Genomic DNA, 18,564 nt, shown 5'->3' with positions numbered 1-18,564 from the left:
ACCAAAAATTTGTCTAAAGACAGGAATGCCGCCTTCTTTCAACACTTAATTGAACTCATTGTCGTCACAGGTACACATATGCACATAGCGTGTTTAATGTTGCTGATAGCTGTCCATGTAATGCAGCACAGATGCACAGAAATACCCAGGGTACCGGGTCCATAGAACTGCGTCCACATCACAGTCCCGCACACATGACGGATGTGTAATGGGTACTGTCAGTTGTCGCAGTCAAGGGATTCTGGGTATGTAGACTCTGTGCTCGGTGTTGTTTCGCAGGCAATCCTTTCTCCCGCCCCGTGGGAGGGATGTGTGTGTAGCACCTGCCTTACTCTCCGCTAATAATGCAAACCATACTCCGGAGAATGCTAAATGTAGGTGTGGAATGTGTACAGCCCTATACTAGTGTCCAGTAGGCAATTGTCATGGATGGACACCCGTATGGCCAGGATGGCACCCACAACTGCAAACCTGGGTACATGACATAGCCGCGGTAAGGCATAACACAGGAAATACACATAGGGACTACAGTTGACATTCCACATACAAAGCCGGACCCTCGTGCCAACACCGGCATACACAGCACTCAGTCTGCCAGCAACAGACTGAGGAGCACCCGCTACCGTACAGCGGAACAGATGTGCGACCTGTGGAACACATACTAATGGCACACACAACGTCAAGTAGGATATGTAAACTATGGCATCCCACCTATGAAGACAACATGGTTAAATGAATACATAGGTAATCAACATGTTCTGGTGGTGTTATATTGGAAATACAGTGACGGATATGTCCCATTGGGACGTCTGCGGTTTATATGGAGCATTTGCTAACCAGCATCATTGGATGTATGTCATTTGTCCACAGTACTAAATCACCTGGTTATGTAGCACCATGTGGAATGGGTGGTCAAACAGACATCCGCGATTCCTGAACACACAGTATCAGTGAAACCCAGTGCTCACAAGGACACAGTCCGACAAGCTCTACACTTTACATATGCACAGTGGTGTCCATTGTAGGACCCAAAAATTTGTCTAAAGACAGGAATGCCGCCTTATTTAATCAACTAACGGAACTCATTGTAGTCACAGGTACACATATGCACCGCAAGCGTGTTTAATGTTGCTGATAGCTGTCCATGTCATGCAGCACAGATGCACAGGAATACCCAGGGTACTGGGTCCATAGAACTGCATCCACATCACAGTCCCGCACACATGACGGATGTGTAATGGGTACTGTCAATTGTTGCAGTCAAGGGATTCTGGGTATGTAGACTCTGTGCTCGGTGTTGTTTCGCAGGCAATCCTTTCTCCCGTTCCGTGGGAGAGATGTGTGCGTATCACCTGCCTTACTCTCCGCTAATAATGCAAACCATACTCCGGAGAATGCTAAATGTAGGTGTGTAATGTGTACAGCCCTATACTAGTGTCCAGTAGGCAATTGTCATGGATGGACACCCGTATGGCCAGGATGGCACCCACAACTGCAAACCGGTAAATGACATAGCCGCTGTAAGGCATAACACAGGAAATACACATAGGGACTACAGTTGACATTCCACATACAAAGCCGGACTGTCGTGCCAACACCGGCGTACACAGCACTCAATCTGCCAGCAACAGACTGAGGAGCACCCGCTACCGTACAGCGGAACAGATGTGCGACCTGTGGAACACATACTAATGGCACACACACAACGTCAAGTAGGATATGTAAACTATGGCATTCCCACCTATGAAGACAACATGGTTAAATGAATACATAGGTAATCAACATGTTTCGGTGGTGTTATATTGGAAATACAGTGACGGATATGTCCCATTGGGACGTCTGCGGTTTATATGGAGCATTTGCTAACCAGCATCATTGGATGTATGTCATTTGTCCACAGTACTAAATCACCTGGTTATGTAGCACCATGTGGAATGGGTGGTCAAACAGACATCCGCGATTCCTGAACACACAGTATCAGTGAAACCCAGTGCTCACAAGGACACAGTCCGACAAGCTCTACACTTTACATATGCACAGTGGTGTCCATTGTAGGACCCAAAAATTTGTCTAAAGACAGGAATGCCGCCTTATTTAATCAACTAACGGAACTCATTGTAGTCACAGGTACATATGCACCGCAAGCGTGTTTAATGTTGCTGATAGCTGTCCATGTCATGCAGCACAGATGCACAGGAATACCCAGGGTACCGGGTCCATAGAACTGTGTCCACATCACAGTCCCGCACATGACGGATGTGTAATGGGTACTGTCAATTGTTGCAGTCAAGGGATTCTGGGTATGTAGACTCTGTGCTCGGTGTTGTTCGCAGGCAATCCTTTCTCCCCGTGGGAGGGATGTGAGCGTATCACCTGCCTTACTCTCCGCTAATAATGCAAACCATACTCCGGAGAATGCTAAATGTAGGTGTGTAATGTGTACAGCCCTATACTAGTGTCCAGTAGGCAATTGTCATGGATGGACACCCGTATGGCCAGGATGGCACCCACAACTGCAAACCCATGTAAATGACATAGCCACGGGAAGGCATAACACAGGAAATACACATAGGGACTACAGTTGACATTCCACATACAAAGCCGGACTGTCGTGCCAACACTGGCGTACACAGCACTCAATCTGCCAGCAACAGACTGAGGAGCACCCGCTACCGTACAGCGGAACAGATGTGCGACCTGTGGAACACATACTAATGGCACACACACAACGTCAAGTAGGATATGTAAACTATGGCATTCCCACCTATGAAGACAACATGGTTAATTGAATGCATAGGTAAGCAACATGTTCCGGTGTTGTTATATTGGTAATATAGTGACGGATATGTCCCATTGGGATGTCTGAGGTGTATATGAAGCAGTTGCTAACCAGCATCTATGTAATTTGTTCACAGTACTAAATCAGCTGGTTATGTAGCACCATGTGGAATGGGTAGTCAAACAGACATCCGATTGGGAACATACACCAGCAGTGAAAAGCACTGGGCAGGTGGACACAGTCCAGCAACATCTAACTTGACATATGCACATCGGTGTCCATTGTAGGACCCAAAAATTCTGTTCAGAGAATGCCTGCTAGCTTCCTGCATTACTCATGTGATCTAATTGTCGTCACCACGTCACAGGTACACATATGCGCAAGCGTGTTCAATGTTGATGATAGCTGTCCATGAACTGCAGCACACATGCACAGAAATACCCAGGGTATCGGGTCCATTCAGCTGCGTCCACATCACAGTCCAGCACACATGACGGATGTGTAATGGGTACTGTCCACTGTTGCAGTCAAGGTAGTCTTGGTATGTAGAATCTGGCCTCGGTGTTGTTTTCGAGGCAATCCTTTGTCCGCCCGTGGGAGGGGCGTGTCGCGTAACACATGCGTCACTCTCCGCTAATAATGCACACCATACTCTGGGGAATGCAAAATGCAGGTGTGAAATGTGTACAGCCCTATACCAGTGTATAGTAGGCAATTCACATGGATGGACAAGCGTATGACTAAGATGGCACCCATAACTGCAATCCCGGTGGAATTACACTGCCGTAGTAAGGCATTACACAAGTCATACACATAGGGACTACAGTTGACATTCCCCATACAACAAACACAGACAACCAGCCGATGAAGTCCAAAGCAAAGACGAGGTACTGTAGGGACTGTCAGTGACCAACCAGAGCACACACCAGAATTAAAGGCAGTCACCATAGTCTATTGGAGCCCGCCGTCTGCTTCATAAGCAGACTTATTCAGACTACATACAATGCAGTCCAACCTACTACATTTACAAGCATTAATTGGTCAGTACATTAGATGTGCTAGGTACTAATTACATGCCTTAAAGGCAGACAAGCGAACAAACCTTACTTGGGTTACAGATCCCACACAGTGAGGACATCAGACATTGCTTTGAAAGGTACAGTCTTCATCGGAAAATAGAAATATATGTACATATATGAAACATGAACCAACATAAAATGTTTTCCAAATGTCTGACTGTGTAAGATACATATATATGTCCTACGGATTGTGCCAATATATTAACAGAACTGCAGACACCTAGTAATATAAATGAACCATAATATATACACATAAACCGTATGATTATGACTACTGTAAAATAGACCAACGAAATGTAAAGATTCACAATGTGCTAATGTAAATATTCATTTGGAAGGTTACTTAAATAAATAATTTCAGACATCCATGTGTAAATACTAACACAAGGCCAGCGAGGTGCTTGCCCTCACATGTACTGGGATGTCGTTCCACAGCATAGTGAGTGTCTGGGTGATGAATCCGTCCCAACAACACGTTCGATTAATGACAGTGTCAAGGTGTACGTCAGCTGCCCTTGTGGTTCTGAGGGATCTAACTTATTTACGTGAAGCATAGTCATCAGATCTGGGTTCGACTTAGCCATGTATGCCAGGCACGGGTCACCTCTGGGCAAGTGGTATGCAACTGTATACAGCTGGAATACTTTCAGTCGGTCAGTATAACACATATACCTGAGACCCTGCATCTGTTTGTCGAAGAACTGTTGGTGCCTTTCCAGCTGCTGCAGGTGTTGGGTCAGATACATTCTGAACGGGGCATTGTACCCAATCATAGGTCTATTGAGTGATGAGTACAAGGGACAATGACCTCCCTGATCTAGATGAGAATCCCTTCATGATGAAGTGGGGAATGTGGAAGGTCTACCTAACTCTGATAGCAACATGTGTGTCTAACGCGGTTAACAACAACACATGTCCCCAGATCACTGGTATACCCCTCTGTGCTCAGTGGTTTGCCACCTATATGGTAGCTCCGGGTAACCTTGTTCTTCCCGAAGGGTATGCCTATGCATTTCCTGGCATTTAGCTGTAGGACATGTCTCTGGTACCACTTATCCACATCTGTGAGGCACTCCTGAAGGATATCTGTGTCAGATGTGTGTCTGACTTTGGCACCAGGTTTGCAGTCATCTGCAAACATTGTCACCCATAACCCCCCTGTGTATGCGTGTACATTGGAAACGTAGATGCTGGAAATAGTGGACCCAGGACTGAGCCCCATGGGACACCACCTGTGACTGGCTGTGAGTATGACATGGCGCCAGCAACTGTGGCCATGTGTGTTCTGTGACTTAGCCCGTTTGCAACCCATATGGCGATGTATGGATTTACATTCAAGATGACCGGTTTAACAATGATACCCGAGGGGGGTATTGTGTGGAAGGCCTCTGCCGGGTTGAGGTAGGCTGTATGGACTGCTTTACCCTCAGCAATGGCCTTGGTGACTGATTCTACAAAGTGAAACACGTGTAAAGGGCATGATCTGACTCTGACCAAGCTAAACTGGGTTGTATCCAAAGTATGCGGGTCCCCTATGTCTTTATCTATGTGTCCCATTATGATCCATCTCCATGGCTTTGCAGATAAGGCTTGTCAAACTAATGGTATGGTAATAACCAGGGTCAGTGGAGGCACCATCTATGTGGAGTGTGACTACAGTCGCCCTGTGCTACTACTCAGCTGCGTATCCTGAGGTGAGGCTAAGATTAAACAGCTGTCCTAAGTGTGGGTTAAATTCCCCATAGAGTTCCTGGAGTACACAGCTGGGACATCATGTGGACCCATGGATGCTGTGTTGACTGCCTTGGGGCTGGATGTGGGTAATGCTGGACATACCCACGGACGGGCACGTTCGAGTCCGATGCCCAAGGGACCACACACATAGCGCCTTAGGCATAGGCCAAGTAGGTAGCCGTCTGGGGTGTTGCTCTACTCGGGGCACCTTTCCAGACTCTATTTGGTGTAGGTAGACCAGGAGGGGGGTAGCGGGTGATGTATCGGTGGCAACTTCTGCCTAGGTCACCACTTACCCTAAGGCCACTCTTCCCGTGGGTAATACAGCAGTACCCACACCCAGACGCGGGTCATTGCTAGGGTCATTGCTAGTATGGCACATCATCTATGTAAGGAAGGAAACCATATATCCCCAGACATAATGGCACAGCATAATGCCTGTTCGCCGCCGAAAGCCAGACAGACGTCAGCGGCGGCGATGCGGACGCATACTGCAAGATGTCCGTTAACAATGCCGACATTGTCTCGCTTTGTGAAACAAACTCCACAGAGACATTCAATAATAGACAACGACGGACAACCCGATGTCCTCGTGTCTGAGCTGTTCAACCTGTTACGCCATGTTAAATGTGTGTAGCACAGCGGAACCGGGCCAAACAAAGCAACGGACATGTCTGTGGCTCAGTGAAAGTCATCACGCAATGTTAAACCCTTGTAATATTGCGACACAGGCCATACATACGGAGGGTTAGTAATGGAAATTGGTTAGTTCGATCAGACCGTGTGCAATTAGTATAACGAGATCTACAACGGATACACCAGCCAATCGGCGCCTGTTACGAATAATGGGGGGCGTGACATGGTACCATGGACACGGACATAACGTGCCCATGTGACTCATCTAACATTACAGGGTCAGGGCAGTCCCGTACAGTGGGCGCCAAGACCAAACCCAAAGCACCACAGCAACACCCTGACAATCGAAGGCCTGTATGCGTATGGGATATAAGCAGCTGTCATCTGAACAGCCCTGCGGTGACGACATATGCATCCTGGGCCATGAGCGAGGGAATTAGGAATGTTCAACATGCAGTACCGCACCTTTCCCAGCAGGAGAATGGATGCCTGTGACGTGCGTGTGTGCGGGGGATATGTAAATGTACATAGGTACCAAGGGTATGCATATTAATGACAACGAACAGCTAACGTGCACTGGTCACAGTAACCGTCAAAGCGTGAATGCAGTCACGCGTTTGAATTATGACAATAGAACATATAGATGTGGACGTGTACGTAAAGCGGCCATGCTGCAAAGACTGTTACATATATAAAGCTGTAAGTGGTTTCTGCACCGTCCGTCAACGGATCAGACATATGTTACCGAATAGTCACAAGTAACGAAACACGTAACCACACAGACACTGTAAACATATATAAATGGACTACGGATATGCATGTGCGCTGCGCGCGTAACCCACAATCCGGACATGCGGTGTGCGTGCGATCCAGTGGAACCAGGGAAGGTTACGGATGTCTCCTCCACGTTTACATTCATAATTGTCAAATATATGCTTAAATAGTACTTATTGATTCCATGCTTTGTTATCGTAATGCTACTATTATACACATTGATATACAATAACCTGATCAACACACTACATTCTAAGGTGCACTCTCAGCAATTATCAACTATGTGTCCGGATACTGATTGTATTTACCAATATTGTATATATATTGACACATTGTTGCCGTATTGTTTCCATGAAGTAAGGCATGCAACACTGATATGTATATGTCACGTTATAATCAAGACTTGGAGCACTGTCCACCTAACTATGAGCAGGTTTATTGATTATTTCGCTTTAAACCGACTCTGAAGGAAGTGTATAAGGGACGGCTATGTCATGCATTCCGTACTCCGATGCCCCATGTTAGTAGGTGAGAGAGCTCAGTATCCTTTCACTGTGGAGTCTATCGTATTTGACAGTGTCTGTTTTTGCCGATATATGTTCCATAATGTCGTTTATGAAGATGGGCAGGACGCAAGGTTTGCTGTATTTCCGCATACTGGCACGTGGATATAGATAGGCCATGTAATACAAATGATGGGTAGTCAAGCAGACATCCACGATTGGGGAACATACAGCGGCAGTCAATACCACTGGCCAGATGGTGACAGTCCAACACGTTCTACACTTTACAAATGCACATCGGTGTCCATTGTAGGACTCCAAAAATTAAGGCGTTAAGACCTTTATCCATCGAGATCAGCCAATCAGAGTACAAACCGTGACTACGGCACAGCTAGACATATGCACCACCAGCGTGTTTAAGGTTGCTGATACCTGCCCATGACATGCAGGACATATGAACAGAGGTCCCCAGACTGCCGTGTCCATACATGTGCGTCCATATCCCAGTTCCGCACACATGAAGGATGTGTCATGCGTACCGTGGGGGGTTGCAGCCATGGTATCCTGGGTATGCAAAATGGGGCTCGGTGTTGTTTGGCAGATAATCCGTTGTCCCGCCCGTGGGAGGCTGCGGGTACAGGGCGTGCCTTAGTCCCCAGTAAGGATGCAAAGCATCCATAGGGTAATGCTAAAGGCATGTGTGAAATGTGTTCAGCCCTACATCAGTGTCAAGTAGGCATTTCCCAAGGATAGACAAACGTACGGACAAGATGGCACCCATAATAGCAAACCTGGTGGAATCACACAGCCGTAGTAGGGCATGACACAGGACATAAAGATGGAAACAACAGTAGATACACCCCGTAGACATCCATCCTGCCGTGCGAATCCCAGCGTACACAGCAGCGAAGGTGCTATCAAGTATGTGGGGATCACCCGCTTCCACTCTGCGGAACATACCTGCGACCTGTGGAACACATATTAATGGCACACCAACAACGTCAACTAGGAAGGTCATACTATCGCTAAAATATGGCGTTCACACACATAAACGACATACTGTCATGAATAAATAGGTTCTACATGTACCGGCTGTGTTATACTGACAATACAGTGGCGGATAGTTCACAATGGTACCTGTGAGGATTATCTAAAGCAGTTGCCAACCTGCAGGACTACAGTAACACCCTATGGGTAAATTGTGGAAGGACACGGGTTACGTAGCACTACATAATATGGGTAGGCGGACAGACATCCGGGAATGGGGAACATACGGCGGCAGTCAAACCCACTGGCCGAATGGACACAGTCCAACATGTTCTAAACTTTACATATGCACATCGGTGTCCATTGCAGGACCTAAAATTACTCCTTAAGTAAGTGTAGGCAACATAGTGTGAACTGGAAGAGGTGACAGCCGTGACTACAGCACAGGTAGATATATGCACCACAAGCGTCTTCAAGGGTGATGACAGCCGTCCATGAAATGCAGGACATATGAATAGGACTCCCCAGGCTGCTGCGTCCATACACGTACGTTCACATCCCATTTCCGCACACATGAAGGGTGTGCAAGGGGTACTGTCGAGGGTTGCAGACATGGGATCGTGGGTATGCAAATATGGGTGTCGGTGTGGATTGGCAGATGATTCGTCGTCCCGCCCCCTGTGCGGGGCGTGGCCATGGCATATGCGTTACTCTGCAATACTAATACCGATCATCCACCGGAAATGGAGAATGCAGCTGTGAAATGTTGACAGCCCGATACTAGTGTCCAGTAGGCAGTTCCCATGGATGGACAAACGTACGGCCAAGATGGCACCCATAGCTGCAAACCTGGGGGAATCCCACAGCTGTTGCAAGGCATAACCCAGGGAATACAGATACGGTCTACAGTACACACTCCCCATTCAAAGCAAGACCGCTGGGCAGATACCGGCGTACACAACACTCAATGTGCCAGCACATCTATGGGGATCACGCTTCCATACAGTGGAACAGATGGGTCACCTGTGTAAAGATACCAATGGCACAATCTCCACGTCTGCTGGGAATGACATAGGATGGTCAAACTATGGCGTTGACACCAAAGAAAGACATCCTTCGTTGAATTAATAGGATTGATGTCAATACACCATGGCAAACACCCAATGAACAGGGAAGACTTGCTGGCACCCTATGGCCACAAACCATGTCACACATAGGTAGATGGAACAGTCAACATAAACATTTTAACACGACAGGTCGCATATGGTATCCAAAGGTACTTCATAGACATGTGCGCTATCACCCGTTGGCCCCGTGAGACTTACACATAACATGGAAGTATCCAGGCTTTAAATGTCCACCCTTACACTTCCATTTGTCACTTTCTATGCGAGCAATGGAGATGTAGCCACAGCATAGAAAGCAGAGACGTACTGCTAACGAAACACACACGTCAACATCACAGAAAGCATACTATGAACACACTTATTACATGATATTGTACTATGAAACACAAACAAACCAGCAACCTGCAGCAAGAATAGTCCCCGTAGTTCGACACAACACAAGTCTTCGTAACATTTAAACAGTTCATTAAAACATGCAACGTTTTCGTTGTTTCCACAACGTGTGCAGGAAAAATGCTATGTCTAAGAATGTTCACAATCAACAATGTGAGTCTTAACATGATTTTAAATATCACACTGTTGATTGTGAACACTTTAACAATTTGCTTATTCAGTTGTATTTTTGAAAGCAACGGAAACACACACACACACGGAAGGGACGGGAGATGAACCTACGCCTATTTACATGAACTCAGTACAGTATGAAGCATTTACACAACGCTACTGAGTTAACTGGCGTGGCTGTCAGAGGCATACATGTAGGCCGCTCGCGCCACCGGCAAGACAATATTTGGAAATAGCCAAGGCATGTGTTGCGGAGCGTCTAAAAGCATAATCAGTCGCAGAGGCAGCTGGAAACACACACACAGAGACACACACACACACGGAAGGGACGGGGACGAACCTACGCCTATCTACATGAACACACTACTCTATGAAGCATTTACAGAACACGCTACCGAGTTTACTAAACAGAGCGCTGTCACAGGCATACTTGTAGGCTGCTGTCGTCACCCGCAAGACAATAGTTGGCAATAGCCAAGGCATGTGTTGCGGAGCATCTAAAAGCATAATCAGTCGCAGAGGCAGCTGGAAACACACACACACAGAGACACACACACACACGGAAGGGACGGGGGACGAACCTACGCCTATCTACATGAACACACTACTGTATGAAGCATTTACAGAACGCGCTACCGAGTTTACTAAACAGAGCGCTGTCACAGGCATACTTGTAGGCTGCTGACGTCACCCGCAAGACAATAGTTGGCAATAGCCAAGGCATGTGTTGCGGAGCGTCTAAAAGCATAATCAGTCGCAGAGGCAGCTGGAAACACACACACACAGAGACACACACACACGGAAGGGACGGGGACGAACCTACGACTATCTACATGAACACACTACTGTATGAAGCATTTACAGAACTGGCTACTGAGTTTACTAAACAGAGCTGACACAGGCATACTTGTAGGCTGCTGGCGTCACCCGAAGACAATAGTTGGCAATAGCCAAGGCATGTGTTGCGGGCGTCTAAAATCATAATCAGTCGCAGAGGCAGCTGGAAACACACACACACAGAGACACACACACACGGAAGGGACGGGGACGAACCTACGACTATCTACATGAACACACTACTGTATGAAGCATTTACAGAACGCTCTACCGAGTTTACTAAACAGAAGCTGACACAGGCATACTTGTAGGCTGCTGGAGTCACCGGCAAGACAATAGTTGGCAATAGCCAAGGCATGTGTTGCGGAGCGTCTAAAATCATAATCAGTCGCAGAGGCAGCTGGAAACACACACACACAGAGACACACACACACGGAAGGGACGGGGGACGAACCTACGACTATCTACATGAACACACTACTGTATGAAGCATTTACAGAACGCTAGCGAAGTTTACTAAACTGGCTGTCACAGGCATACTTGTAGGCTGCTGACGTCACCCGCAAGACAATAGTTGGCAATAGCCAAGGCATGTGTTGCGGAGCGTCTAAAATCATAATCAGTCGCAGAGGCAGCTGGAAACACACACACACAGAGACACACACACACACGGAAGGGACGGGGGATGAACCTACGACTATCTACATGAACACACTACTGTATGAAGCATTTACAGAACGCGCTACCGAGTTTACTAAACTGAGCGCTGTCACAGGCATACTTGTAGGCTGCTGACGTCACCCGCAAGACAATAGTTGGCAATAGCCAAGGCATGTGTTGCGGAGCGTCTAAAATCATAATCAGTCGCAGAGGCAGCTGGAAACACACACACACAGAGACACACACACACACGGAAGGGACGGGGGACGAACCTACGACTATCTACATGAACACACTACTGTATGAAGCATTTACAGAACGCGCTACCGAGTTTACTAAACAGAGCGCTGTCAGAGGCACACTTGTAGGCTGCTGAGGTCACCCGCAAGACAATAGTTGGAAATAGCCGAGGCATGTGTTGCGGAGCGTCTAAAAGCATAATCAGTCGCAGAGGCAGCTGGAAACACACACACACACACACACACACACACACACACACACACACGGAAGGGACGGGGGACGAACCTATGCCTATCTACATGAACACACTACAGTATGAAGCATTTACAGAACGCGCTACCGAGTTTACTGAGCAGAGCGCTGTCAGGAGGCATACCCCTCGTGAGTGGTATAATTTGCAGAGGCAATGCCCGATCGAGTTCGGACAGAGTGCACAGTCACGCAGTCTGTTACCATCCCAAAGGTCGCCGTACACTAACTGCGTTAGTGCTGCAGTCGGGAATAACAAGTAACTACTGATCAGTACATCACTGCATACTGGGCATGCTCAGACACTTAGACTCGGCACAGGGCAGACATGCATACACATGTTGCGACAGCATGGGTGGCGGAATGTGGACCGTCGTGTGTCCAGCCACACAACAGAAACCTGGCCATGCCACAGGCGTGGCCATTCGTGGGGATACAGGCATGCACCGGTATAACTGCAGGCCGCGGTGTGCACTGTGCTGTGTGTCTATCTACACAGCTGCCTACTGGGCATGCTCAGACACTTAGAGTCGGCACAGATCAGACATGCATACACATGGTGCGACGGCATGGGTGGCGGAATGCGGACCGTCCAGTGTGTCCGGCCACACAACAGCAACCGGCCATGCCACAGGCGTGGCCGTTGCTGGGAATATCTAGGTGCAATTAACCATGTGTAGGACTGGCCTACAGTTTGTTGCATGCTACAGACAACCCTCCCAAACACAGGATACCTTCACAGATGTCCTGAGGACACTGGTGAGTGGGCATGCTCTCACAACAGCACCGTGTTGGGTGACATGAACCACCCATACATAGCCTGGGAACATTACCCATGGCACAACACAGTACGCCAGCAGTCCCAGGTGTTCACACACCTGGCCACTGTTAAACAGCCATGCACCATACATACTAGGGGATGTCTGACAGTTCTGCCCATCACACATGGTGAGGATATGCCCCACACAGGATGTACAGCCCTCAATGGTGATGCAAGACCGTATAGTGGATCCACTGGTCATCCACTCACTGTAACCAACACCAGCATGGGGGACCTCAGTGATGACCTCTCCACAGAAAACCACACACATCATACGACCGGTGTGGTACCCTACAAGTCCTCCATGCCAGTGTTGAACAGAGGCCAGACCGCCAAACGCCTAACGAATGCCTTCACCGACCACCCACATGCATGTCTGCAACAGGCAAACATGATGACATCAGGACCTTGTCCACCACAGGTAGGCACATGGTGTGGTGGACCGCAGCCACTGACTACCTGTACATCAACAGTTGGAGCTACTACATGGCAGAGCAATGACAGTACCAGGGAAACCATCACCCATTCATACCGGCGTCACCATACGGCCCCACATACCATCATCCAGGTCCGCTTGTGGAGTGGTACTGCAGAGGGCACATGAGACAACCACAGGGCCTTCCCTAACTGTGGTAAGGACATGGTTGTGGGCACACAGACTTGCCTGGAAATGGTCCAGAATGGTACAACAGTCACTGCACCCACAGACATTGTCTGCAAACCACAGGACATGTTCCATGCATACATCCCCCCCCAACAGGGAACATATCCATCCCACCAGAGTGTATCCTCCCAAACATGTCATATGGCCTGGAGTGATTCCCATATCTCTATGGCGGTTGACACGTCAGCAATGGGCACCGATGGTGTCCCTGGCTGTGTGCTATCCATCCTCATTGAGGCCCTCGGCCCACACATGCGGCCACTGTGTCATGTTAGCCTTACTATGGGCTATGTCCCCAATGGATGCCATATGGCATCTGTGGTCCCACTATGCCAGGGTAGTGCTCCTATGGACTGTCAACAGCCACACCCTATACGCTTGACAAGTGTTGTCTGCAAAGCTGTGTGGAGGTCCATACAGGTGGCCATGGTTACAGATAGCGGTGTACAGCCAATACAGGAACATACCCTCAACTACATAGTCAAGGGCGGATCCTGCCTCCCGAACCTGCTCGTCCAGTCTGGAGTGGTCACCAAGGCCATTGATGGGGATACATGGGTTTGCACACAGTACCATGACCTGGTGGGAGCGTTCAGAGCACACTACACATGGGACCCATAGAAAGGCTCGCCAGCATACATGTGGGGACATATGTCACCCGATGCTTCTCAGACAGGTTGGAGGTCACACCACACAGGGTTGGTGCTCAAGGTGCCTTGTCACACTCATATCTGGACCCAGTGGAGGCCCACAGGGCTCACTCCTGTGCCCCTGCCATATGGCATCCGACCTTCCAATGTGCATGTAATCATAGGGTGATTGTAGCAAACAACGTATGCAGATGACTACACACCCGTCAACATACCCAACACCCCATGTTACGGACATCCACCTAGGCGTCATAGACAAGGATGACTGGTGCCAGAGCCATGGCCTGCTACTAAATGCCAGAGAAGGTGCAGCCCTACCCAGTGTGAAGGACATGTTCCTCCCAATGTCACATGTAGGTGGTACGCCATTAAAGATGGTGGCCGTGTTCAGGGAAATGGCTACCACACCTGTCGGCAACCTCTGTCAACACACACAATGGCAATGTGGGTGTGAAGACATTCCATTGTGGCCTCCTGGTCTGGATGGAATGGCAACCACATCAGGGGTGTTCATTGTACCCCTGTACACATCACACACCAGAGCAATGACTGCGTAAAATGGCACATGTGGCCTGTAGCTAACCTGATGCCTGCAGCACTCGGAAGGACCGCAAACGTTCCACAAGGCGGGGATGACGGTGCTAGGACATGTGTCACAAGCTGCACGGCCAAGGGGACACCGGCTGTGGATCTTCACAGCACAGCTGCTCCGTGGTGATCTGTGCCTGACATACACGGCCATGTCTGACCTGGGTGACATGGGCACATTCCACCTCCCAGGCTCCATGCAAACACGGGCACAGAAGCGACTGTCAGACACCTCAACACAAAGATGAGTGGGACGTGCTGGGGGAACAGGGTTAACGGCCAGACACCCCTACACGGGGAGGAGTGCCAGGCCATGTGAAGGAAAGGCCCTGACTGCCTTTGTCCAGGACTGCTAATGACATGTGGATGTGTGATGATAGTTATCGCCAGGCAACCTCTGTGTGACACTGCTAGACCAGGGACTGGGGACTGCTGGATATGCCATTCCCATCCTGAGGGGTGTTAGGCACACACAGTCATGCTAGGTCGACACATGTCGTAGGGCACATATCCTGTTACGTTCATGTGCGCCTATGTACCTATGTAGGGTCCATGCCGGATGCGGGTAACTGTGCTATGCTGATGTTGCCAGACATGCCTGTGGGTACCCCACGACACGTGGGGAACTAATTACAGTGCTCCCAGTAGGCACGTGCAAGTACACCATCAGTATCATACGGGTTAACTGCACCGACATGGTGCTACACATGTAACCACCACACATACTGTGTACACATATCAATGAATGCTGCACCTGTCCTGCATGGTATGTCTGCTGCATGATGTCCGTGCACAACCCACATCACATACATACCTGTCACCAGCCATACACACACACCACAACATACACATCACGTAGTATGCGGACACAGGTATCACATACACCTCTCACTATCGTGTCCACCCTGTGCATCAGAATATGTTAGCTTAACCATGCAGTGATGGTGTAGCTCACAGTTATCGGCAGAGACTTCATCATATGCACAGGGTGATATGTGCCACAGGCATGGGCTGTACCAATGGATGACATCATGTGTGTGTAAGGGCCAGTGCATTGAGTGGGCATGACTATGTAGATTGCATGTGGGTGTGGTGGAGCCCTACAGTTGTGTCTGCTGTGTGTGTGTGCGTGTACACACTTCACTCATCTGTGATGCGTAGACGGGGTATGCTCGGCAGCCGCTGACTGTACAGTGCAGGTCTTACGGCGCACTGTGTCTGCCGGCGGCACTGACCCAGCGCCTGCCTGGGGTCGCACGGCACGACCGGGTGGAGGTACGGACTGTCCACTCTCCGATGTCACATGTCCGCTGGAAACGTGCCCACGACGGGCCGTCCAGGGCCACGTCCACGTGGCCTGCTCTGTCCTGGTGTGGATGGTGTAGTAGCAGCTGCACTGCTGCTGCTACCAGCACTGTCTGGGTGGGCATGGGAGGTGGCACGCCCACGCTGACCTGCAGCAGGTGGTGTTGCTGGCACACGCCCACGTGCCCTATGCCTCACCGCTAACTGCTGTTCCTGCACGGACTGCGCACGCTCAAGGATGGCCATGCCTCAGTCGAGGATACCAGCCATGTCACCCAATCTCCTATCCAGAACATCGGCAAGATGCTGTTGTGCATTCGCCAATGCCTGGATGTTGTCATTCAAGGTACGGATTGCGGACCTCTGCAGCCTCTGCCCTTCCTGGTTCTGCCGTTCGGCGCCGCCATTACAGTCTGGAACATGCGTCTGGTTATACCAGCTGCTGCACCCTGTACGGCAGGTGTATGTCTAGCGGTGCTCCCCCTACGAGCAGCACCTGCCACATGCCTGCGTGGCACTGCACCAGTCCTTACACTGGCAACATCGTGTGTACCCACACCTTCTGCAGCCACCACACATTCCTGCTCGGGGACAACAGACGCTGACTGACCGTCATCTATGGTCAACGGTGTTGGGGTATGTGTCGGCATCTGAACCGTGCGGGATGAAAGGGACATGTGTGATGTTCTCCAGTGGCACAGAGTCTGCCTGTGACGACCCTGCCTGTGCCTCATGCACATGGTCATCACCACTAGTATCTGTGGGGACACTAGCATCAGATTGACCGCAGGAGGGGAACTCACCTACAGCACCTGTCAATACAAAGACATACCATCGGTTACAATACAGACACACACACACACACACACACACACACACACACACACACACACACACACACACACACACACACACACACACACAGACAGCATGCATGTGATAATGCAGGTGGCATGCAGCATTCACACAACACAGACCAGTGAATGCAGACCAGACATTCATAGTGGCAGTATGTACACTGCCCTGGTGGGGACAGTACAACAGGCAGGTGTCATTTAGTAGGCATGCAGTACACACATTCATGGTAGTTTGCATGCATCAGCGTGATACACCGTGTGGCGGCGGGGGAGTTGAGAGTACACATGGCTGCCGACAGTATGTAATGTACACCGCAAACATATGCGGTATCATGTGGACATGTGACGATGGTGACCCACCGCATGCACCACATCACAATGGCTGTCACGGTGCAGTGTTATGTGTACAGTCTACAGATACAATGTATGGGTAACAGTGATGTCTGTGCAGGTACGTTTGCTGTGAGCTGTGTGCATAGCTGTACAGTGTGTAGTGCGGGCTCTGTGCCACTGCACAGTAGCAGGACACAGCTATGTGTCTGTGCGATGCGTGACCTGGACGCATTACATTGCCATGTCTGTAAGTCAGTTCAGATGCTCAGCAGCACGTATATGGTGGACATTGGAGGCACCTGTAGTAGCTGTGGAGAGGCGTTCCATGTCACTGGTGTACTACATTGGATGTCCAGGGGGTCCACTACAGTGATGAACCCACTATGTGTGTACAGGGTGCAACGGTGAGTACCCACTGTGGATGTGCTGTGTGGCAACATGCCTGTAGGTATCAACCATGGCCTTGTCTGTCTGAGTCATTGACTATTGTGTGTGGTAGACATCGTGCACACTGCCCTGTGGTGGCCCATGTGACATACAACCATAGTAGTGTGAGGTGTCACATTCTGTACGGATATGCTGACAGTGTGGATGTCTGCTATGTTGTGCATAGGTCATGTCATGGTGTGACAATGCTGCAGCCAGACATCCATGCATGGGACATGGCATGTGCCATGTCACAACGTGTGCACCGATGCAGGGCATGGGTCACATTGGTAACACCTGTGCTCTGGCCAGATCACAGCTCACTATGTGGTACTGTGTGCATACTGCACTGGCATACCAATGCATACTACACATGCAGCCATTGTGTAACACCTACACCATTGTATGCATAGCTGACTGCACGTAACACACCAATAGGTTGTGTGGTGTCATAGCACTCACGCCAACGGGTGTATCTACTGTACATGGGTGTTGTGTGTGTCGGTGGTGCGAGCTGTATACCGTGACTGGGGCACACACAGGTGAGCATGTCATGCCTAGACACATGGGGAATATCAATACAGCAGAACATGCCTTTGACTAGCAACAGACTTACCTGCAACAGACCCTTGTCCTTGCGAGCCGCCAGACGTACCTGTAAAGGCATTGCACAAAGGTATACACATTAGCCATTACTATCTCCACAGTCAGCACTGTGCATCTCACATCATGCATGTGTGTGGTAGCATGTG

The sequence above is a fragment of the Protopterus annectens genome, chromosome 10.part0 (genome assembly GCF_019279795.1).
Source record: "Protopterus annectens isolate FY-2018-M chromosome 10.part0, PAN1.0, whole genome shotgun sequence".
NCBI classification, from domain to species: domain Eukaryota; kingdom Metazoa; phylum Chordata; order Ceratodontiformes; family Protopteridae; genus Protopterus; species Protopterus annectens.
This window is presented reverse-complemented; position numbering follows the sequence as displayed.